Raw genomic sequence first — 22340 nt, forward strand, 5'->3', positions numbered from 1 at the left:
TGCAGTGTGCTGATTTCTCTAAAGTTACTGCAACCTTTCTTCCTGTGGAAACCTACTGCCTAAGGGGAGGGCGAGCCAGTCATTCAGCTCTCCTTGTTTTCTTGTCCTTATTTTCCTAGTCCTGTGTTTTAGACCTAATAAGCATCGATGACTTTGCAAATAGGTCAAGAGACCACACAGATACAGGAGAGGGAGGCTCCATGTCTGTTACTGAGGCAGAGAAGGGCTGGAGAAAGGTGTGGAAGACTAACCCAAAGAGAGCTGGTGTCAGACCAATGAGCCTTTCAGAATCATTGTTAGAGCTAAAGAGGGACCTGTAGTGATCAAAGGAAGACGAAGTAATTCTAGATTTGTGTGCATCTAATAACAACCTCAACATACATAAAGCAGAAATTGATAGCTGAAAGAAGAAACACAAATTCCCACTCGATGGAAGATTGAAACCGATCTTTCAGTAACTGATAGGACAAGAGGAAGCATGACCTCGAGGTTAAGAACATAGATGTTGGAGTTTCATAGACCTGAGTGGAAATCCTGGCTTTGTGCACCCATGGGTGGTAAAACTAGAAAAGAAAGCGTCTTTCTTTCGGAAAGTGATTGGTTTTTAAAAGGACGGCGTTTACCTCTTGGGGAAGGGAGTGAAGCAGGATGGAGAAGGGACCCAAGATGGGGGTGGGAGGGGGGTTTCTGGGGTGCCAGCAGTGTTCTGTGTTCTTGAACTGGGTGGGAGTTACATAGTTGTTGGCTTTATGGTTGTTCATTATAGTCTGTTTTATTCCATGGTGTTCTATTTCACTATTTAAGAATACAACCAAAAAAACAAAAACAAAAAATTCTGGGTTCTGTCACTTGTTTGCCTTGGGACAGTGTTTTTCTTTTCAACCTCAGTTTGGTCCCCAGCAAAGTGGCCGAAATGGGAGCACTTAAATTCTCTGGGGTGTGGTGAAGTAATGCATTCAACTGTAAGTGGAGAAACCACTTTGTGTGTTCCCTGAGATGACCTAAGAACACTTAATTTTTGATTGCCTAAATGTTCTGTTCCTCTTTACCTGCAAATTGAGTATTGATTGTAAGTGCACTGGGCCCCTGGGTCAATACAGCTCTGGTGGGGAATCATGTTCCCTCGGGTCAAGACGCCCTGAGGAGAGCCGACAGGGTCCACTCTGTCTTCTCCCAAAGAGAATGCAGCTGAGATGGCTCTCTGGTAAGATTGAAAGCCACAAGGCAGCTTACTTGTAAGGGACAGGAGTCCTGTCTGAGGACTTCAGCGGGAGCCAGGAGGCGGATTAGAGCCCGGCAGCACGGGGGTGGAGGTGGGGCAGAAGGACAGGGAATTTGAGTTTCTGAGGCAAAATTTAGGCATTGATGCTGCATCAGTAGGCTGCCTAAGAGTGTGGAAGGTGTCATCAAGAGATTTTTTTTTTAAGATTTTACTTTTAAGTAATCTCTATACGCAACGTGGGGCTTGAACTCATAACCCCGAGATCAAGAGCTGCATGGCTCCACCGACTGAGCAGGCCAGGTGCCCCAAGAAATTGTTTAAATGTATTTTTAAAGTCCTCCTCCAACCCTGCCCCCGACTCACCCAATTTCCCTTGCCAGAGATAACCACTGTTATCAATCTGTGGTGTATCCTCTGGTAGTATTTTTTTCACGGATGTGCATAAATCTTCCCTCTTTTGAAACAAATGGCAGCACACTTCTCTGCAACTTTTCTCAGTTAAATGAGGGCCATGTTTTGAGATAAAACCATACTATAAAAGTCACACAGCAAAAAAAAAAATAAAATAAAAAGTCACACAGCACAAAATAGATTCATTGGTGGGAGATAGGGATGTAATATTTACCTCACAGAAGATTCCTTATTTACAGAAGGGCTCAGGCAGGATTCCCTTCAACAGAGACCCATTTGAATTCATTTTCGTGTGTGTGTGTGTGTGAGAGAGAGAGAGAGAGAGAGATCTCCTTGTCCTCTGTTTCTGCTTCATCGGGGTGTAATGAAAAAGCAGTGGACTGGAGGCTACCCTTGCTTGCCATCACTCAGGTCGGTTCTGCTCACAAAGACCTAGAGTAACCATTTCATTTATGACCCGAACTCAGACACCTCTAAGGGTGAAAGGGGTGCTCCAGAACCACAGTCACAAACCAGGATGATCTCAGGAAAACCAGGGTGTCCAGTCTCCCTGCTGAGACTCTCCCTGAGTTTTAGTTTCTTGACTTGAAAATGGGGATGTGAACATGGCATCCTCAGAAAGGAGGAAATTTCTGGAATAAATTAGGAAAATACAGGGTCAGTTGTCTCTTGTGAGGTTCGGAAAACAAAGCAGAATGGGTTTAATCGTTTATTAGAGTAACATTAAATGAGCACAAGCAGAATGAAGGTATTAGCACAAAATGTGATAGTTTTACGTACACACACACACATAGATCATATATCCAGGAACATTGCTGTAACCCACTTTTACGGCATAGAAATAGTGAGAAGGGGCTCCTTCTCCTTAAGTCTTATGACTTAGGTGCCTGTGAATGGCTGGAGACGCAGATGCTGGGGCTAGCGCCCAGGTGAGGGTCTCCCGTGGGACTGTATGTGCATATGTAGCTGCTGGATAAGACGTTAGAATGGAAAACAAGAGACGTCAGATGAGAAATGGAGGCAGACTGAATTCAGGAAGGCACCGTGCCCACATGTCCTGAAGCCCCACCCCACACTCTAGTCCTGAGTGGAAGCCAGGGAGTCAGCCAAGCTATGCTGGAATGCCAGGTCTTATCCTTAATAAGAACTCAAACTCCTGGGCCTCACTGGGAAAACAGATGGCCCAACATACCCTAATGAAAAACCCTCTTGCAGAAAGCTTCTGTGTCTCCCATTCCTTTCCTGAATTAGATCCAAACGGTGACTAAAGTGTCCTCAACGGAGGGCAACCGAGGATATTCCGGAAAGAGTGATGGAGAAATTTCTTTCTTTTTCCAGAAAGGTCTGCACCTTCTGTGCAGACGACAGCCAGCAGAGGGCCAGGCTCTCAACTTGAAGGAAGGAGAGCGGGGCTGGTGTCCAGAGCAAAGAGGCTCCCACAGGGACAGCCTTCTCTCTCTCTCTCTCTCTCTCTTTCTCTCTCTCATCCTCTCATCAACTCCCTGCAGAAGTACCCTGCTGTCAAGGCGTGCTGGGAAATAGCCCTGTCCATCCTCCGACACCAACCTCAAAGCCAAGTTTTTCAGAAATAAAGGAGGAATCAACATTTTCTTCTGGGCAAAGTCCCTCCCTCTTCCTTTCATCTCATTGAACTGCTTTGGGTTGCTGTTGACTTGTGCATATAAGAAGCAACCACAGAGTTCATTTGTCCATTTAGTCTATAGCCACTTGTCGAGGAGGTAATGTGTGCTGGCCACTGTTCTGAGAAGCGGGCCACTCCGGTAAATGACATGGCTGTGGTCCCCATGCTGACAGCATGGACGGCCACGGAGGAGAAAGACAGGAAAGAGACGAGCAAATAAATGTGAAATTATACACTCCGTCAAGTCACAGAGGAAAAGAATAGGGTGAAGTAAAAGAGGATAATGCAGGGGAGGAGAGCGGGGCGGGGTGGGGGGGAGTCGTGGCAGTGATGGGGGAGGCCCTTCACGATCCCCAGCATGCGGGCCATCTCAAATAAAGCAGTGTGCTGACTAGGCAAACAAAACCAGTGTGTTTTGACAACTCTGCTGGTTTCCCTTCCAGCCAGATGGCTGCTTCTGAGCCCTTTATGGAAATTCTAGAGCTGTGAATTGTCCCTGAGCCCCAGACAGGGACCAGGGTCTAAAGGCGCTCCTGGATTCTTCTATGAGCCATATGTATTTTGAGTGCCTTTTCTTTGGCTGTTACAAGGAGGCAAAAAATAAGACAGACATGAAGCTCATTTTGCTCTTCACCCAAATGAGCCTCTCCCACCACGGCTGGACTATTTTTTTCTGACCCTAAGAGGCCATATTTCTCCCCATTAGCAGAAGGGAAAGCCTGAATTACATGTAAGGAGAAAGAGGGTGACAAAGAGGGGGCGCCTGGGTGGCTCAGTCGGGTCAGTGTCTGACTCTTGATGTCAGCTGGGGTCATGATCTCAGGGTTGCAAGATCAAGCCCTGGGACAGCTCCATGCTGAGTGTGGGGCCTGCTTAAGATTCTCTCTCGATTCTCTCTCCCTCTGCTCTTCCCCTCCCACATGCACGCTCTCTCTCTTAAAAAAACAAAAAGAGGGCGACAAAGACACCACAGTTGAAGACCTCATGAAAGCAGGAAAGGCGTACTTGATAAAAACCTCTGCTGATTGCAATTCCAGGTATTGAAAAGCAGATGTCAGGGACACCTGGGTGACTGAGTCAGTTGGGCGTGCGCCTTCGGCTCAGGTCATGATCCCAGGGTCCTGGTATGGAGCCCTATGTCGGACTCCTTGATCGGCAGGGAGCCTGCTTCTCCCTCTGCCTGCCGCTCCCCCTGCTTGTGCGCTCTCTCTCTCTCTGACAAATAAATAAATAAAATCTTTAAAAAAAAGAAAAGCAGATGTCAGTGGCGCCACGCACTTTTTATTTTATTATTGTTTGGCACTGTTTAATCATCAATTGGTATTAAATCAACACTTAACCTAGTTCTGCCAGCATTGTTCGAAGGACTTTATAAATACCGACGCACTCAATTCTCATAACAACTCCATGAGATAGATCCTACTGTCATCCCCATTTTACAGATGAGGATACTGAGGCACAGAGAGGTAAGGAGCTTGCTTGAGGTCACTCAGCTAGTAAATGGCAGGGCACATTTTTGAACCAGCAGCCTGGCTCCTGGGCCCATCTGCCTGACCACCGTGCTGTGTGGCCTCTCTCTGTCTACTCACATACCTTAAAAGGTCACACAAATGTATATATATGTGACGAATATCTTTGTTTATAAACTAGTATCTCTTTCATGGTTAAATAAGTGATTTTAAGATGGGAGCATTTAAGGATCTCAAGGCTGTCTGGTGCCTTTGGCAAGGAAAAAGGATCAATTAAGCAATCTACAAATAGAAGTGAAAACCGTCCATTATAACATTGTCATGTAGCCTCTAATTTTACCTCTGTTAGGGCACGCGCGTACATTATAATGCTGGAACTGAAAAGCTAGGGGTTTATTCTTTGAGGGTTCCAGAAGATAAGCTCCTAAATCCCTACATTTACTTCTAAGCCCACTTCTCTCCCTCTCCCTGTTACTCTGGGCTCAATCTCTATGGAGACAGTATTACATGTGCTTCAGAAATGACACTAGAAAAAGCGTATTTTTCCTGTTTTGGAGCCTTGGTGTGGGTGAATTGGGGTTTTCCACTCAGCTTAGAAAAGGCTGAGAAGCTGCCTTGCTGGAAAAGTTTAGCTGCCCGGTTTTATTTTGCTTTGTCTTTGCTGTCTGTTACCAGCAAGATGAACTCATCCTGAGGTTTCGCATGGAAACTAATTTCGAGTTTCTTCTGCTCTGTAATTTGCCTCTTGCCCAAGACCAGAATCCATTAGCCGTCTTGGTCCCAACACCCAGGCACTGTCCTTTGCAATTCAACAGCAGAGGGTGCTGCGGGCCTGTGGTTGCCCAGGGCTCTGCCAGGGAAATAAAAGAAGAGGACTAAAAGAGTCCCTGCTAATTCAGCTAGCCTGAAAGAAGGCTTCTAATCATCCCGTTCCCTTGTTGCTCCGAAGACCTTGTCCGTGGATTGTGGGGTCATCAGCTGTTTCCCAAAATGCAAGCAGGGAATCAAGAGACGGGGTGTGGCCTTCTGGAAGGGATTTGTCATTTGTGTTTTTGAGTTTTCACCCTTCTCTGATTAAATAAATGCTCGATATTTTATGCATTTACGTTCACCAAGACCAGAGATTTTGAATAGTGCTGGGTCCTAACTTAATTCAGAAAACAGTATTCATTATTCCCATTTTCCAAGGCTCCCACTGAATTTCTTTCAATGGCTACAAGACAACAGACGGCTTTTTTTCTTCTTTTCATTTCTTCTTAAGCTGAGGCTTGAATGTCTACTCCAGGTTGTCTCTCAATTTTTCTCCATTTTCCTGAAATTCTGCATCATTTTTTCCCCCTCTCCTTGACTTCCTCCAGCCTTTACCTCTTGATTGTTGATGGGAAAAGTGGATGGTCCACATTTCTGGCTATTTCACTTATCTTTTGCTCCAGGCAAGTTTGCTTTATAAGAAGCTAGATGTTCTCAGGGATAAATCAGTGGGTGATTTTTTTTTTTTTAAAGATTTTATCTATTTGAGAGAGAGAGAGAGAACACAAGTGGGAGAAGGGACAGGGGGAGAGGGAGAAGCAGACTCCCTGCCCAGCGGGGACCCCGAGATCATAACCTGAGCCAAGGTCTGGTGCTTAAACAACCGAGCCACTCATTGTGCCCAGTGGGTGATTTGTTTTTGCAAAATTCTTCACAGGAGGCTTTCATGGCAAGACACGCTGATGAGTTCATAATACAACCGGATGGACACACCTTGAATTTGTTCACTACTTCCTCCAGGCATAGAGAACGTCTATGTCAGAAAGCTGGCTTCCACTGTTTTAATGCAATTTCACAGACACTGAGAGGTTCGAGGGAGATGGGGATGCACAGGGAGCTTGAGCAACACGCAGAGGAAGTGGTGACAGCCAAGACTGGCCTCTGGGTATCAACAGTCACCTGGAATGTAAACTTGACAACATTCTGGACATGAACAAAAGAGAGACACTGGCTGAAGGACTCAGCAAGCTTACTGCCTCCTCTCCCTTTCTGGAACAAACAAACAACATTTGATTTGATTTGATGTGTTGGAAAAACCCCAGCAAAACAAGAGAAGAATTCAAGAAAGAGGAAAACATAACATTGTAAGAAACTGAAACTGAGAACTTCAGGTAAAGACACTTTGAGTGACACCTACATCCTAAAACGGGGAACAGTGAAATCCTCTGAGAGCTGATTGGAAGCTTCCAAATGTTCAAGAAAAGTTACAATATGAAATAAAGCAAGCTTTAACTCGGAAATGAACTTGAGAACCCACAAAGCAGAAGGAGCAGCATTTTCTACACCAGCAAAGCCATGCCTCCGTTAGTGGGGTAATTGAGGGCGTGGGCGGCAGGGCAGTGGGATGGTGGATATTCTAATTCTGCAGACAACCATTTTGGATCTTTTCTTTTCTTTTCCTTTTCTCTTCTTTTCTTTTCTTTCTCCCCCCCCCTTCCTTCCTTCCTTCCTTGTGTGTGAGAGAGAAGAGTGAGGGAGAGAGAAAATCTCAAGCCAGCTCCACACTCAACGGGGAGCCCAAGGTGCAGCTCAATCTCACGACCCTGAGATCATGTCCTGAGCCAGAACCAAGAGTCCAACTGGGCCACCCAGACACCCCAATCTTTTTTTTTTAAGATTTTATTTTTATTTATTTGACAGAGAGAGAGACAGCCAGAGAGGGAACACAAGCAGGGGGAGCAGGAGAGGGGGAAGCAGGCTTCCCATGGAGCAGGGGCCCAATGAGGGGCTCGATCCCAGGACCCTGGGATCATGACCTGAGCCGAAGGCAGACGCTTAACGACTGAGCCACCCAGGTGCCCCTCTTTTTTTTTTTTTAAGATTTTATTTATTTATTTGACAGAGAGAGACACAGCGAGAGAGGGAACACAAGCAGGGGGAGTGGGAGAGGGAGAAGCAGGCTTCCTGCTGAGCAAGGAGCCTGATGCGGGGCTCGATCCCAGGACTCTGATATCATGAGCTGAGGTGAAGTCAGACGCTTAATGACTGAGCCACCCAGGCGCCCCACACCTGAATCATTTTGGATTTATTTTTTTTATTTTTTTAAAGATTTTATTTATTTATTTGAGAGAGAGAGAACGAGAGAGAGAGCAGGAGAGGGAGGAGGGTCAGAGGGAGGAGAAGCAGACTCCCCGCCGAGCAGGGAGCCCAATGCGGGACTCGATCCCGGGACTCCAGGATCATGACCTGAGCCGAAGGCAGACGCTCAACCATCTGAGCCACCCAGGCGCCCCTCATTTTGGATTTATAATGGTTGTTAACGTCAATTGTTTTCCCATGATGTGCTTTGCTTCTTTTCTTTCTTTCTCTCTCTCTCTCTTTCTTTCTTTTTCTTTCTTTCTCTTTCTTCTTTCTTCTTTCTTTCTTTCGTCTTTGTTTCTTTTATCCTTTGGCTGCTTTTTAAAGGATACTTTTATAAGGTATTTTTAGCTGATGTATTCAAATTATTTACTAATTGCTATGGTGTGAGCACTAACCAATTTCAACAAATCTTTACCGAGCGCCTACCATATGCCAGGCACAATTCTAAGTGCTTGGAATATGTCAGCGAACAGGACAAATCTTGCCCTAGTATAGCTTATATTTTAGCGATGCAGACACACAGCAAACCATAAATCTGATCAACACGGGAAAGCAAAAGAAAAGATAAAAGGGAAGGGAAGGAGATTGGGAACACAGAGGGTGGCGAGAGAGAGGAGGGTAGTAGGGTGGGTTGGCGTTTTAAATAGGGTGGTTATGGGGATGCCTGGGTGGTTCAGTCGGTTAAGCCTTCAGCTCTTGAAGGGTCCTGGCATCGAGCCCCGGGTTGGGCTCCATGCTGAGTCTGCTTAGGATTCTCTCCCTCTGCCTCTGCCCCTCCCCCCACTCTAAATAAATAAATAAGAATTTTAAGATTTTATTTATTGATTTGTCAGAGAGAGCGCGCGAGTGAGCACAAGCGGGGTGGGGAGGGGGGGCAGAGGCAGAGGGAGAAGCAGGCTCCTTGCTGAGCAAGAAGCCCAAAGTGGGACTAAATCCCAGGATCCTGGGATCATGACTTCAGCCAAAGGCAGACGCTTAACTGCCTGAGCCACCCAGGCATCTCAGTAAATAAAATCTTAAAAAAAAAAAACCCAACCTTTTCTTTAAAAAGATTTTATGTATTTATTTGACAGAGAGAGACACAGCGACAGAGGGAACACAAGCAGGGGGAGTGGGAGAGGGAGAAGCAGGCTTCCCGCGGAGCAGGGAGCCCGATGTGGGGCTCGATCCCAGGATCATGACCTGAGCCGAAGGCAGACGCTTAACGACTGAGCCACCCAGGCGCCCCCTCATTACAACTCTTAAGCATAGTGGCCCACCAGCTCTTCATATTTCTCAGATTTTTTTAACCTTTTAAAGCAACCCTAAGAAATCTCAGACGAAATATTTGCCTGAGGCTCAGCAGCTCTTTCAGGTTCATGTTGATTCCTTTTTGTTATAGTCAACACGTCTTATTTCAAAATGTTAGCAGGAGTTATTTCTGGGTGATGAGATTGGAGTGTTTTTCATTTTCATCTTTATGCTTTTCAGTGGTTCCCAGCACTTCTGAAAGGAAATGGTCTTCTTTATTATTCCTTTGTGGGACGCTCTTCAAATGAGAAACAGCAAGAACTATAATTTTAAAAAATTAAAATATCCTGCAAGAATAAATGTCACTTCCCAAAGGACAACTTAGCAAAACAGTAACAACAAAAACCAAACATTCCCTGAAACTCCCTCAGTTAGGATTTTACTCCAGAAGGAGTCATTGTCTTAAAAGGTGTCTGGGTCTCAGGAGGCCTCTGGGAACAATGTGCATAAGGATGCTGGCTCTGGTCAGTGTGTGTGTGTGTGTGTGTGTTGGGGGTTTGAGTTTCCTGATGTTTGTGGAGGAAGGACAGGTTGGTCAACAGCAGCAAGGAGACCAACCCAACAGACATTGCCGTCAACAAAGGGATGGCATGATGGTGGCTGGCAAGGTGTAGGAGGAATACAAAACAGAAGGAAATGTGATGGCATTATTGATGAAGGAATAAAAAACTGGAAGCAGAAATATTGTAGAGAAGGTAAGTTAAAAGATTTTTATATTGGAAAAAAAAAAGTAAATTCGATTGGTCTGAGCTCATGATCTCTAACAAGACTGTGTTTTTCGGTTCAGACCCTGACTGGAGCCCATCCACAGCAGGGCTTGCGCTACCCCTGCCCCCCCCCCCCGACTTACCCAAGGATGATTCTACATCCTGGGGCAAGGCAACTTTAGAAGGGCCTAGGAAGCAAGGATTTCAGACAGTAGTGGTGGAAGGATAAGGAAGCCACTGACCAAACTGTAACAATTTTGATGTTAAAAAGGGAAAAGTAATTATGATGAACTGAAATAAGTTACACAGGGCGCCTGGGTGGCTCAGTCGTTAAGCGTCTGCCTTCGGCTCAGGTCATGATCTCAGGGTCCTGGGATCAAGCCCCGCATTGGGCTCCCTGCTCTGTGGGAAGCCTGCTTTTCCCCTCCTTCTGCCTGCCCGATCCCCCTGCTTGTGTGCGCTCTCTCTCTGTCAAATAAAAAAAATTTTTTTTAAATGTTAAAAAAATAAAATACAATACAATAAGTTAAGCATGTGAAGACCTCAAAACAAAAAAGGTGATATATGACTTATGAAAAGGGTCAATACACCAAGATATGTTAATTTTTAAAAAAGGTTTTATTTATTTATTTGAGATAGAGCGAGAGAGAGAGCACAAACAGGGCTGAGAGGCAGAGTGAGAGGGAGAGAGAAGAAGAATCACATCTCTCTAGAGAGATGATGAAGCCTCTGGAGCACACTGTTCATCATAATGAGATATGATAAGGTTCATTTTTAATAATCATAACAGACCCGGTCAGTACTGCATATTCGAATGACAAGACAGTGGGATTTGGTGAAGCAAGCAAGATTAGTAGAAAGCACTATTCTGGTGAGCAACACCAACTTCCAAGGGATGGATTTTTAAGATCTTATTGATGTATTTAGTCAAGTTTAAAAATGGAAAACGGAAGCTCAGGTTGGAAAGTGTGACCAGTTTCCATACGCCGGTCCCAAATCAGTCGGTTTACGGTGCAGAAACTGAACCTTGGCTTCTCAGAGATATTATTATTTTTCCTCTTGGTTCTGAAGATTACTGTAACTCTACAAAGATAGAGGAGTAAGGAAAAATTGCTCTGAACCTAGGAGAGTGTCAAACAACCCTGGAAAGGGAACGCAGGAAAGTAAGACAAGTGTATCTACTGATGGTGCAGATGAAACTTGACATCACGGCATTAATACTTACCTGTATAATAACAAGTTCTGTATCACTGTGGTGTTTTGTATGTATCTTCTCTGCATTCATGATGTCCAAAGCATCATAAAGGTGACAGGGAACTGCGGTGTCACCGGGGCTGAGGCTATGTGGTAAAAGCAAACATCCTCCGTTGAAAGCCCATGGGGCTGAAGTAAGATTCGGTTAACACTATCTCTCTTATCCTAGGACCTGGGAGGGTCATTCTCTATCTTGCAAAACAGCAGCAAGCCTTAGTCATGACTTTCTAGAATGGGTGGCTGAGAGAGTTGGTTCCCCACCTACTGGGGAGTCAACTTCTCTTGGGAAGAGGCCAGCGTTTCCATTCTGCATAAGCCTACCTTGTCCTTTGGGTTTTCAACCTCTTTCTAATTTTCAGCTGGGAGTGCCTGAGAATGTCTTCTCCGTGCATCTATAATTTGTTAGCTGGTTTTCCAACTCTTCAGCAAATAGCTGTATATTGTCCATTATTATTCAACAAAGACATACTGAGGCCTCCTTCTGCCTTCCCTGAGGTCACTCCCAATGGTGATCAAAGCAGGCATGGCGCTGCCTTCTTGGGGCTTTGAGTCTAGTGGGGAAGACAGACGTGACTCAGAGAATCACAAACTGACACGCTGGAGAGCAGGGTGAAGGGAGAGCTGAGCAGGGGCCCAGCCAGGGCTCTCGATCTGGGCTTGGGGTAGGCGGGCAAGGAGGTGATTTGGACTGGAAAGGGACTTGTGAAGTGGGCACAGAGTTCTGAGAAGAGGTCTGGGCAAAAGCCCAGAGGAGGCCGGGGTGGCACCTGGAGGAGCGAGGCTATCTACATGGAGCGAGGTGAGGGGGCAAGGTAGGTGAGGCCCAGACCAAGCCGGCTCAGATCAAGCCGGCTCATGGAGGTCAGATAATTTTTTTTCGGTAAGTGCTTTATTGAGATATAATTCACATGGTGTATAATTCATCCATTTAAAGTGTACAATTCATTGGTTTTTTAGTATATCCACAGAATGGAATAATCACTATGATCAATTTTATTTTATTTTTATTTAAAAAAATTTTTTTTAAGATTTATTTATTGGGGCACCTGGGTTGTTCAGTGGGTTAAGCATCTGCCTTCGGCTCAGGTCATGATCCTGGAGTCCCGAGATCGAACCCCACATCAGGCTTCCTGCTCAGTGGGGAGCCTGCTTCTCCCTCTCCCTCTGCTCCTCTCCCTGATCATGCTCGCTCTCTTGCTTGCTCTCTCTCTAATAAATAAATTTATTTATTATTTTAGAGAGAGAGAGAGTGAGAGCGCGGGTGAGGGAAGGGGCAGAGGGAGAGGGAGAGAGAGAATCTCAAGTAGGCTCTACATCCAGCACAGAGCCGAACACAAGACTCGATCTCAAAACCCTGAGATCATGACCTGAGCCAAAATCAAGAGTCAGGCGCTTAACCATCTGAGCCACCCAGGCGCCCCTAAGAGTCAGGCACTTAACCAACTGAGCCACCCAGGCTCCCCACTAAGATCAATTTTAGAACGTTTTTGTTGCCTCTGCATAGAAATCCCATACCCTTTAGTAGTTATCCCCATTCCCCACTATTTGGGTTCTGGACCCAATTCCAGTGTGCGGAGAGAGTCGTTTGCCCACACATCCAACAGGCAATTCTCACAACACCCGCTGGGTGTCCTTTAGTTCGATTCTGACACTGTCTACCTGAAGATAGTGTCAGATCCCCCAGAGTGAGGGTTCAGTCCTACAAGACCCCCCCCCTTCAGATGCACAGGGACATCTGTGCTTCTGACAGACTGACAATAGATCCATATTTCAGGCATTCCAACGACTCCCTCCTTGGGTCGGATTAATCTGCTGGAGTGGCTCACAGAACTCAGAGGAATATTTTACCTACTAAATTGCTAGTTTGTTTATTTATTTATTTATTATTTTTTTTAGATTTTATTTATTTATTTGACAGAGAGAGACACAGCGACAGAGGGAACACAAGCAGGGGAAGGGGGAGAGGGAGAGGGAGAAGCAGGCTTCCCGCGGAGCAGGGAGCCCGATGCGGGGCTCAATCCCAGGACCCTGGGATCATGACCTGAGACGAAGGCAGACGCTTAACGACTGAGCCACCCAGGCACCCCTAGTTTATTGTTTTATTATAAAAAGATAGAACTCAGGAAGAGCCAGATGGAAGAGAGACACAGGGCACGGTATGGGGCTAAGGCGGGAGCTTCCATGCCCTCTCTGGGTGCACCGCTCTCCCCAATCTCCACGTGTTCACCAGCCCAGGGGCTCCCCAACCCCGTCCTTTTGGGGTTTTATGGAGAATTCATCACATGGGCACGATTTATGAAATCACTGGCCATTGGCGACTGATTCAACCTCCAGTCCCTCTCCCCTCCCTGCTCCCCCCAGGTCACAGTGAGAGGATGGCAAGTTCCAACCCATGATAATCACATGGCTGGTTCCCCTGGCAAACTCTCCTTAGGTGCTTTCCAGAAGTCACCTCATTAATATGAACTCAGGTGTCGTTCAAAGGGATTTGTTATGAATATCAAGACACTTTCATCACTCTTATCGCTTAGAAATTCCAAGGGTTTTAAGAGCTCTGTGCCAGAAACAGGGGACAAAGACCGTATATATTATTATACCACGCTGGGTTTGTAGGTCTTGCGTTTGAGGCACCCGTGAGAAATCCAGGTAGAGAAGTGGAATGAGTAGTTGAACGCACAGCTCTAGAAAACAGTGGCCATTTGTCTGGATGGGGGATATTGATGTGACAGTCCCTGGGGGTTAGGCAGAGGCCCGTGCGGGAAGCAGAGGGCAGGCTCCAGCTGGATACTTGGAGGAGAGTGTAAGAAGGATATTGTTAATAAAAGTGTGGGTAGGGTTGATGGAAATCAATTAAAAAGGGTGCAGCATCTGCCGTCACAGCTCAGTGACCCCTCAGGAATAAATACCCTGGCCTTTCTCTCCATCTTGTCCCTTGTTTGTAGCTCTCCTCTGCAAAACCCAAATGCAAGCCCAGGGAAAAGAGCCTGATAAATTCCACCCAGCCCAGAGCAGGAGGCAAAAGGGCCAAACAGAATATACACAGCGTGGACGGTAGTTTTAACCTTGGATGGGACGTGAGGGAAGCGAGGCTTGAGCCAGAGCCTGAGTCCTTGAGACATTGAAAGCCAGGGTGAAGGAGGATGAGCAGGCTGGCAGAGGAGATGGGACGAGTGGCTAGAGGGAGTAGAAATACCAAGAATATCCTGGAAGCCAAGTTAAGTAAGGCCAAGACTCCCTTGTCAGTGTTTATGGAAATAATTATCCACACAGAGGCATACTTTTCTTGCTGTTACCTGTTTTATCTGCTAGCAGCCAGAAGCAGGGGAAATGGAACTGCCTTTTGGGTTTCGTCCTCGACCACAACCAACCCCATCTAAGGCAAGCATCCCCGCTATCTCACAAGTGCTGGTGTTCTTGCTGGTCCCACAGATGAGCCTCCCCTTGGGGAACCCCCAGCAGTATTACCTGGTGCCTGTGAGCATGAGTTCTGGACAGAGGCAGATTACCTGCCTCGGAATTCTGGCTAGTTGTGCAACCTTGGGCAAATTACTTACCTTCTCCATTTACCCATCTGGAAAATGGGAATGGTGATAGTTGTGAGGATTAACTCAGGTGTCCCAGGTGAGGGACCTGGGACATGTTAATTGCTTAAAAGTGCTAGCTACTTTTTTTTTTTTTTAAATCAGAGAGAGAGAGAAAGAGAGAGCACAAGCAGGGGGAGTGGCAGGCAGAGGGAGAAGCAGGGTCCCTGCTGAGCAATGCAGGACTCGATCCCAGGACCCTAGGATAATGACCTGTCATTATGCTTAACTGGCTGAGCCACCCAGGCATCCCTAAAGTGCTAGCTATTTTAATTCCAACAATGCCCAAGATATAGTAGGTGCTCAATAAATACTAGTTAAATGAATAAATTATTTTAGTTGAAAAATCATTAAATTGAAAGAGGGACCCTGTTTACCTAAGTTGTAAAATCTCTTATAAATCCTAAAACCTTTAGGATTTTAAAATTTCCATTACAGTAATAAGATAATGATATTAATTTTAAACTAATCTGAGTGTTATGGTAATTAAATAAGCAACTTGTTGACTTTCAGAGAAGGAAGGAAGTGCATAGATTGGTACCAAGACACTCAAAGCACTGACAGGAAACTGAGGTTCAGTGGTGTCAAGGAGTCAAAAGTGTTCTGGAAAGTTCCCCAGCAGAGATGGGGTACAGCTGGGCAGGTGGACAAGGACTAACCAGGGCAAGTGAGCTTCAAGGAGCAAGGAAAGGCCATTTAACCTGCAGTTCATGGTAATGAAACAAAATATTTAGTTTATTGTTAATTATTTGTTTTCTTTTTTTATTTCTTTAGAGAGAGAGAGCAAGTGCACGAGCAGGAGGGACAGAGGCAGAGGGAGAGAGAGAATCCCAAGCAGGCCCCATGCTCAGTGTGAAGCCTGATGTGGGGCTCAGTCCCTCGACCCTGAGATCATGACCTGAGCCAAAATCAAGAGTTGAATGCTCAACTGACTGTGCCACCCAGGTGCTCCTAGTTATTTGTTTTTCTTAAACTGAGGTCCTTTGGGATTAAAAAAATAACACGTTACTGTTATGTAAGAGAATGTCCGTGTTCATAGGAAACACATCAAGCATATAGCAGTAAAGGAGTCATGATTGCAAATTATCCTTAAATGACTGATTTAAAATAAGAATATGTACATATATATAGTGAGAGACATAAGGCAAATATCGCAAAATGTGAATAGTTGATGATTCAGATGTTCATTGCACTTCCTTTTTTATTTGAAATTTTTTTCAAAATACAGAGTAAGGAAAAAGGTAACACATGCTTAGAACAATTAAGAAGGGGACGCCTGGGTGGCTTATTCGGTTAAGCATCTGCCTTCGGCTCAGGTCATGATCCCGGGGTCCTGGGATCGAGCCCCGCATCGGGCTCCCTGCTCCGCGGGAAGGCTGCTTCTCCCTCTGCCTGCCGCTCCCCCTGCTTGTGCTCTCTCTCTCTGACAAATAAATAAATAAATAAATTTTTTTTAAAAAAGAACTATTTAGAAGTGTTTGAGAGAGCCCAAAATTGGATATTCTAGTACGTCATCGAACCATCCCTGAGCCCCTTTTCTCTTGCTGCACCCGAGGCGGTACGGTGCAGTGGTCAGAGCACAAGGCATGGTGGTCAGTTGTCTGGGTTTGAGTCTGGCTCTGACATTTACTAGCTCTGTGACTTCGGGGAAGCTTCTCAGCTTTCCGATTCTGTTTTCTCACCTGTAAAGTGGGCACAATTATGGAAGTTGAGGGGATGAAATGGCTGATGTGGGTAAAGCCCTTCGAAAAATGACAGGCACATAGTACTTGGCGCATGTTCCAGGTCACCATCATCATCACTATTATTAGCCTGAGGAACCAGATGGCAAGGATGACTCAGTGGGTTATTTTTGTTTGGTTTGGTTTTGATTCTTAAACTGAGGATACCAAGGTCCTCAGGCATCACAGTTCTTAGAAGTCACTTTCAGGAGGTAAATAATCTGAATCAGAACCAGCTTATTTCTCTCTGTGTTGCTGCCATCACCAAAGAGGCAGCAATGAAAACAGAGCACGTCCCTTCTTTTTCTTTTCTTTTCTTTTTTGAGAAAGAGGGAGAGAGCGAGCATGAGTTGGGGGCAGAAGAGGGAGAGAACCTAAGCAGCCTCCACAACTGAGCACGGAGCCCAGTGCAGGGCTCGATCTCACGACCCTGAGATCATGACCTGAGCCAAAATCAAGAGTCAGATGCTTAACCAACTGAGTCACACAGGCTCCCCTTCTTTTTATTTTCTACCTCCCTGCCCGCCCTGCTTACCAAGTGCCAGCTTTAAATTCTCCCTGGAACTACTCAGCCGCAGCTATGAGCTGGCGATACTTCACAGAAGCTTGGGTGTTGTTTTCTGTTCTGCCTGGAACACAGATATTTTACCCAGCCCCGGTGGTGGACATTTTACCAAGTTAGCTTAAGAGAGCTTGTCTCTGCTACAACAGTGCTCGTCTCTGCTACAAGAGAGCTACTGTCTTCACTTTTGTTTTGTTTTGAAATTTTGTAACTCACTCCCTCACTGAAGACTATGAGAAGTTAAATGCAAGTTACTCTTATTGTATATCGTGGGAAACCCGGTTAAACATTTCAAGTGCTCAAATATACCACAGTCTGTCTCAAGAATATTCTGGCAATGGGTAACAGAGCTATGAAACTTTTCAAACCTTTGACCCAGTAATACCAGTCTTGGGAATATACCCCAAGGAAATAACCCAAAAGGGAAAAAATGTAATTTGTGCAAAGATATTCATGTGTTGCTATTTATAATCCAAATAATCCAAAAGCCAAATAAGGAAGTGACTCGGCAAACTATGGTATAGTGACGTAAGGAAACACCAGTGACCAATTTTAAAAACAGGAATGCAGCCTTTGCTGGCTCTAGGGAATGTGTGGATTTAAGTATTTTAAGTGACAAGGAACACCACATGGAAAGTTTACAACTCTGTAAAATGCTCTGTTGCACAAAAAAGTCTGGAAGTGAGTTTTAAGGAAGGAAAAATGTAGTTTAGAGCGGAGTCTGATAACTCTTCTGTAAGGTTGCATGTGAATTACAATATCTGTTGCAGGACATTCTGGGGTCTGACCGTTTTGAGTCTGAAACAGTTATTTAAGTATGTAAAGGAGACAGTTATAATATAAATCAAGCAACTTTGTTTTGCAGCAGGAAGTCTTCATAGGTATGTGCCAAGGCATGGGAAAATGTGAACTCTGGCATCCGAACTCTTTGCTCTACAATCTAGAGATGCCTGGGAAGGACTGGAGGGCTGCTGGTATAAAAGAGATGTGTTGGGTACGAAAACCTGTTTGGAATCCGTCTGTTGTCCCCTGGCAGATCAGTCCTCAGACCTTGCTGAGGGCTCACCAATAAGCAGCCGAGTGGCAGGGGCTTATTTTTTTCATGGGGAGAGAGGAGGAAATTAGATTTCAGAAGCCAGAATAAATTGGAGCTGCCAAAGGAACACCTACAAAAAGTAACACCAATTCTTCAGTTACAGAGTCAGGTCTATAGCAGACTGGCACTTCTTTTTTTAAAAACTGGGAAGAATTCAGAATAGGAAATGGGACATTCATATCAAGAGGCTAAGAGGAGGGGTGCGTGGGTGGCTCATTCGGTGAAGCCTCAGATTTCCGTTCAGGTCCTGATCTCAGGGTCCTGGGATCAAGCCCCTCGACAGGCTCTGCACTCAGTGCAGTCTGCTTGTCCCTCCTGCCTCTCTCCCTGCTCTCTCTCTCTCTCAAATAAATAAATAAAACCTAAAAAAAAAAAAAAGAAGCTAAGAGGACATTAAATCAAGGAGCAGGAAGGAGATGGATAAATATTTGTGGCAAGTTCAGGGTGGTTTTATTTTTTTTAATAATTTATCTTGGGTAGGAGTTAATATTTAACAACTAGAAAGCAAGGAAACGTGTTCACTGGAATGGACTATTATTAGTTAAAGTTTACATATCATTTAAAATCAATTTTTCTAGTGGAGTCCCTTTTTTTTTTTTTTTAAAGATTTTATTTATTTTAGAGAGAGAGGTGCCGGGGGAGGGGCAGAGGGGGAGGGAATGGGACAAGCAGACTTTGTGTCCAGTGCAGAGCCCGACTCAGGCTCCATCCCAGAGCTCTGATATCGTGACCTGAGCTGAAACCAAGAGTCAGATGCTTAACCAACTGAGCCATCCAGGCGCTCCTACTAGTGGATTCTTAACATCATCATCAGAAGGCTATTTGTCCTGGGATTGATATTTTTCATTTCTCAACCTTAATTTGGGCAGGAGACACAATCCAATTAGAATTTTTTTCCATTGGCAATTAACAAAAAATAAAAGAGGAGTTTGTACCGATAGTAATGGACACTGAGTTTTGTAGCAATGAGATATCAAAGATACTTCTGCTTTCTTCTTCTGCTTTCTTTAAATAAATCAAGCCCAAGCTCGGAGGAATTAAGCCCAGTGTTATGCAGTGTGTTTTAACTACGTTCTTTGTCCAGCTAAGAATGTGTTTTGTTTCACTCATTCTTCTCCCTGGTGATTTAACAACAATGTTAAATACATCCAGAGCCTTTCCAGGGGAGCGCAATTTGTCTACCAAACTCATACTTGGTGGCTCCTGGTCAGGCCCCGCTCGCCTCCCTCACCCTAACTCTTTAGCTGAAACTCTCAACCCATCTATACCTTTATCTTGGATTTAATGATGGCCACATTTGTAGATACCCACAACTGGTTCAGCTTCAGGGTCTCTATGAAAAGCCTGAAGGCAAGATTGATTTTACTTACAGGCACCCAGACGCAAGGACTCCAGTTACTTTAACAAGTCGACTTTGTTGGAGGGAAAGATGTTAGAATTTAGCACCATAAATCTCCCACTTGAGACAGGACTGGAGGAGGGGCTGCTGGGCACATCAGAAGGACCCACTTGCAAAACAGTGCTCTGGTGCTGGGTTGAAAAACATTCACTGGAGAAAATTCTTTCAGGCAAACTGATTGATTCTCCTTTCTCTGGGGTTTGTTAAAGGGGATTCTCAGTCCTGGCACTATGAACATTTGGGGGAGGATAATTCTTTGTTGGGGGAGGCGTGCTGTGCCTTGTAGGATGATTAGCCACCTGCCTGGGCTCTACCTACTAGACACCACTAGCAACATCTCCAGTTATGACAACCAAAAAATGTCTCTAGACGTGGCCAAGTGTCATCTGGGAGGCAAAATCACTCCCGGTTGAGAACCATTGGTTTATTAGATATTTTGTGTGGAAATAATGGTATTGGGGTAATAGCATGAGATTATCCTCTCCTGATGAAGACAAGGAAACACTCCAACTTCATCTTCTCTGCCCCTGCTTCCCAGGAGGCTCAGCCCCAAATAAAAATTGAGGGCGACTCTTCCCCTCATTGAACTCTTCTCCAGCACTTTCCTATCCTTCATCAAATTATTTCCCCGATTCTTTTTCCTCAGGGTTGGGGTCTTACAGGCGTCCTGTAACTAATTGGAAATCAGATGAAAGAGTCCAAAGTGGGCAGAATCCTCTCCAGGTCTTTTCTCTTTCTTAACATAGGTTGAGTTCAGCCATCCCCTAATTTGAGGAATTAACTCACCAGTCTGACAGTTACTGTGTGTGGGGTCATTTGCCCCATGGAAGTTCGTAGAAGCATACCCTGTAGAAAAGGAGAGAGGGCATAGTTCTGGAGATAACAGTTTGGTGGCCACCGTGCCTGGTGAGCCTGCTGGCAATGCTTGGAGAACCAGATCAAAGAAGGGCTGTTTGCATCAGCTTTTTCTGAAGCAACTCTGATACGTGTCAGGAGCGAGGGAGCCTTACCCAAAGCTCCCGAAACAGAGGAACCCTTTGGAGGTCTGGTGCAGGGTGTCCTCGGTGGTTTCACTGCAGTTTGTAGGGACAGATGCTGCCGCTGTCATTCCCTTGCAGTCATTGTATGGGAGGGGTGGGGAGGGGGTGGGAAAGGGACCCATAAGGAGGGCCCTGGTCGTCTAAAGACATAACCAAAATAAAGAAAATTGATTTATGCCACTGGGGCTATCAAATCAATTCCGCTAAATTACCTCTCTCAAAAGGCTCATTTGAGGGGGTGCCTGGGTGGCTCAGTCGTTAAGCGTCTGCCTTCGGCTCAGGTCATGATCCCAGGGTCCTGGGATCGAGCCCCGCATCCGGGCTCCCCGCTCAGCGGGAAGTCTGCTTCTCCCTCTCCCCCTCCCCCCGCTTGTGTTCCCTCTCTCTCTGTCAAATAAATAAATAAAATCTTAAAAAAAAAAAAAAGGCTCATTTGTGTTCTTCAGGTGGGAGGATCAAGCACGGGTCAGGGGTGGCCTTGCCGACAGGCTGAGGTCACCCTGTTGAAGGAGGAGGTTAGTGGGGAAGACGGAGGAGAAAAGATGGGATTCTGGCGGCATGCCCTGGTCAAGGAGTGCAAACAGTTCACTGTGGAGGAGAAGGAACTCGGTTTTCTTCCTTTTGCCTCTGGGTAGAAAGTAACGAACGCAGTTGACACAGCACTAGAATTCCCAGTTCTGCGCTGGAGCGGAATGAGAGGAGTCCTAGCAGCTTTCAGACTTGGAGTTGAATTAGCTGATCTGAAGGAAGTGACTGTGAACTGTGAAAAGCAGAAAATGAGAGCGAGAAGAAAGAAAAGTATTGAAGATGTGCTTCCTGGAAAACCACCCTTCTGCTTAAAAAACAACAGCAACAACTCCCCACCCCCCAAAAAAACCCACAAGAAACCTAAAACTCCATAAAAACACCAAATTGCTTCTTGTTTTAGTTACACTTCTGCCCTGGAAAGATTTTTGAGAGCAAAGGCGGAGAGGAGCGCATAACATAATTAAGAACAGGCCACCTTGAGGGGCGCCAAGGGGGCTCAGTTGTTAAGTGTCTGCCTTCGGCTCAGGTCATGATCTTGGGGTCCTGGGATCGAGATTAGCATGGTGGGGGGGGGGGTCCCTGCTCAGCAGGGAGTCTGCTTCTCCCTCTTTCTCTGTCCCGCCCCCCTGCTTGTACTTTTTCTCTCAAATAAATAAATAAAAAATCTTTAAGGGGGGGCGCCTGGGTGGCTCAGTCGTTAAGCGTCTGCCTTCAGCTCAGGTCATGATCTCAGGGTCCTGGGATCGAACCCCACATCGGGCTCCCTGCTCGGTGGGAAGCCTGCTTCTCCCTCTCCCACTCTCCCTGCTTGTGTTCCCTCTCTCGCTGTGCCTCTCTCTGCCAAATAAAAAAATCTTAAAAAAAAAAAAATCTTTAAGGGGCGCCTGGGGATCTTAGTTGGTTAATTCCAGGGTCCTGGGATTGAACATGGGGCTCCCTGCTTGGCGGGGAGTCTGCTTCTCCTTCTCCCTCTGCCCCAACCCCTGCTCATTCTCTTTCTTTCTCTTGCTCACTCTCTCTCAAATAAATAAATAAAATCTTTTAAAAATATCTTTTAAAAGAGCCCTTGAGCATGGTTATTGTAGCTGCGGCTCTCATGGGGTTAACAAGCCTGGTTCTGGTTCAAATACGCTCTGCGTTTACTTCTGTTTCAACAGCTGCATGTTGACACGCAGGAGACAGGCAAAGGGGAGACTGCTCTCTGCTAAGAATCAGGAGACCCGAGGACAGGTTACGTATATAGCTTAGACGAGTTGTTTTCCCTCCCTAGGCCTTACTTTCTGTATCTATGAAATAATTTTTTTTTT

General features: G+C 45.6%; 1 long non-coding RNA gene across 1 annotated transcript; it reads left to right on the forward strand.

Annotated features, from left to right (window-relative positions):
- Positions 1 to 8878: 8878 nt before the first annotated feature.
- LOC145717327 (uncharacterized) lies at positions 8879 to 18444 on the forward strand. The gene is made up of 2 exons (XR_014140475.1): positions 8879 to 9840; positions 15462 to 18444. It is a non-coding gene; the product is annotated as an uncharacterized LOC145717327 (long non-coding RNA).
- Positions 18445 to 22340: the final 3896 nt, after the last annotated feature.

This window comes from Leptonychotes weddellii, chromosome 15, assembly GCF_054177405.1.
Source record: "Leptonychotes weddellii isolate Sample4059 chromosome 15, ASM5417740v2, whole genome shotgun sequence".
Lineage (NCBI taxonomy): Eukaryota > Metazoa > Chordata > Mammalia > Carnivora > Phocidae > Leptonychotes > Leptonychotes weddellii.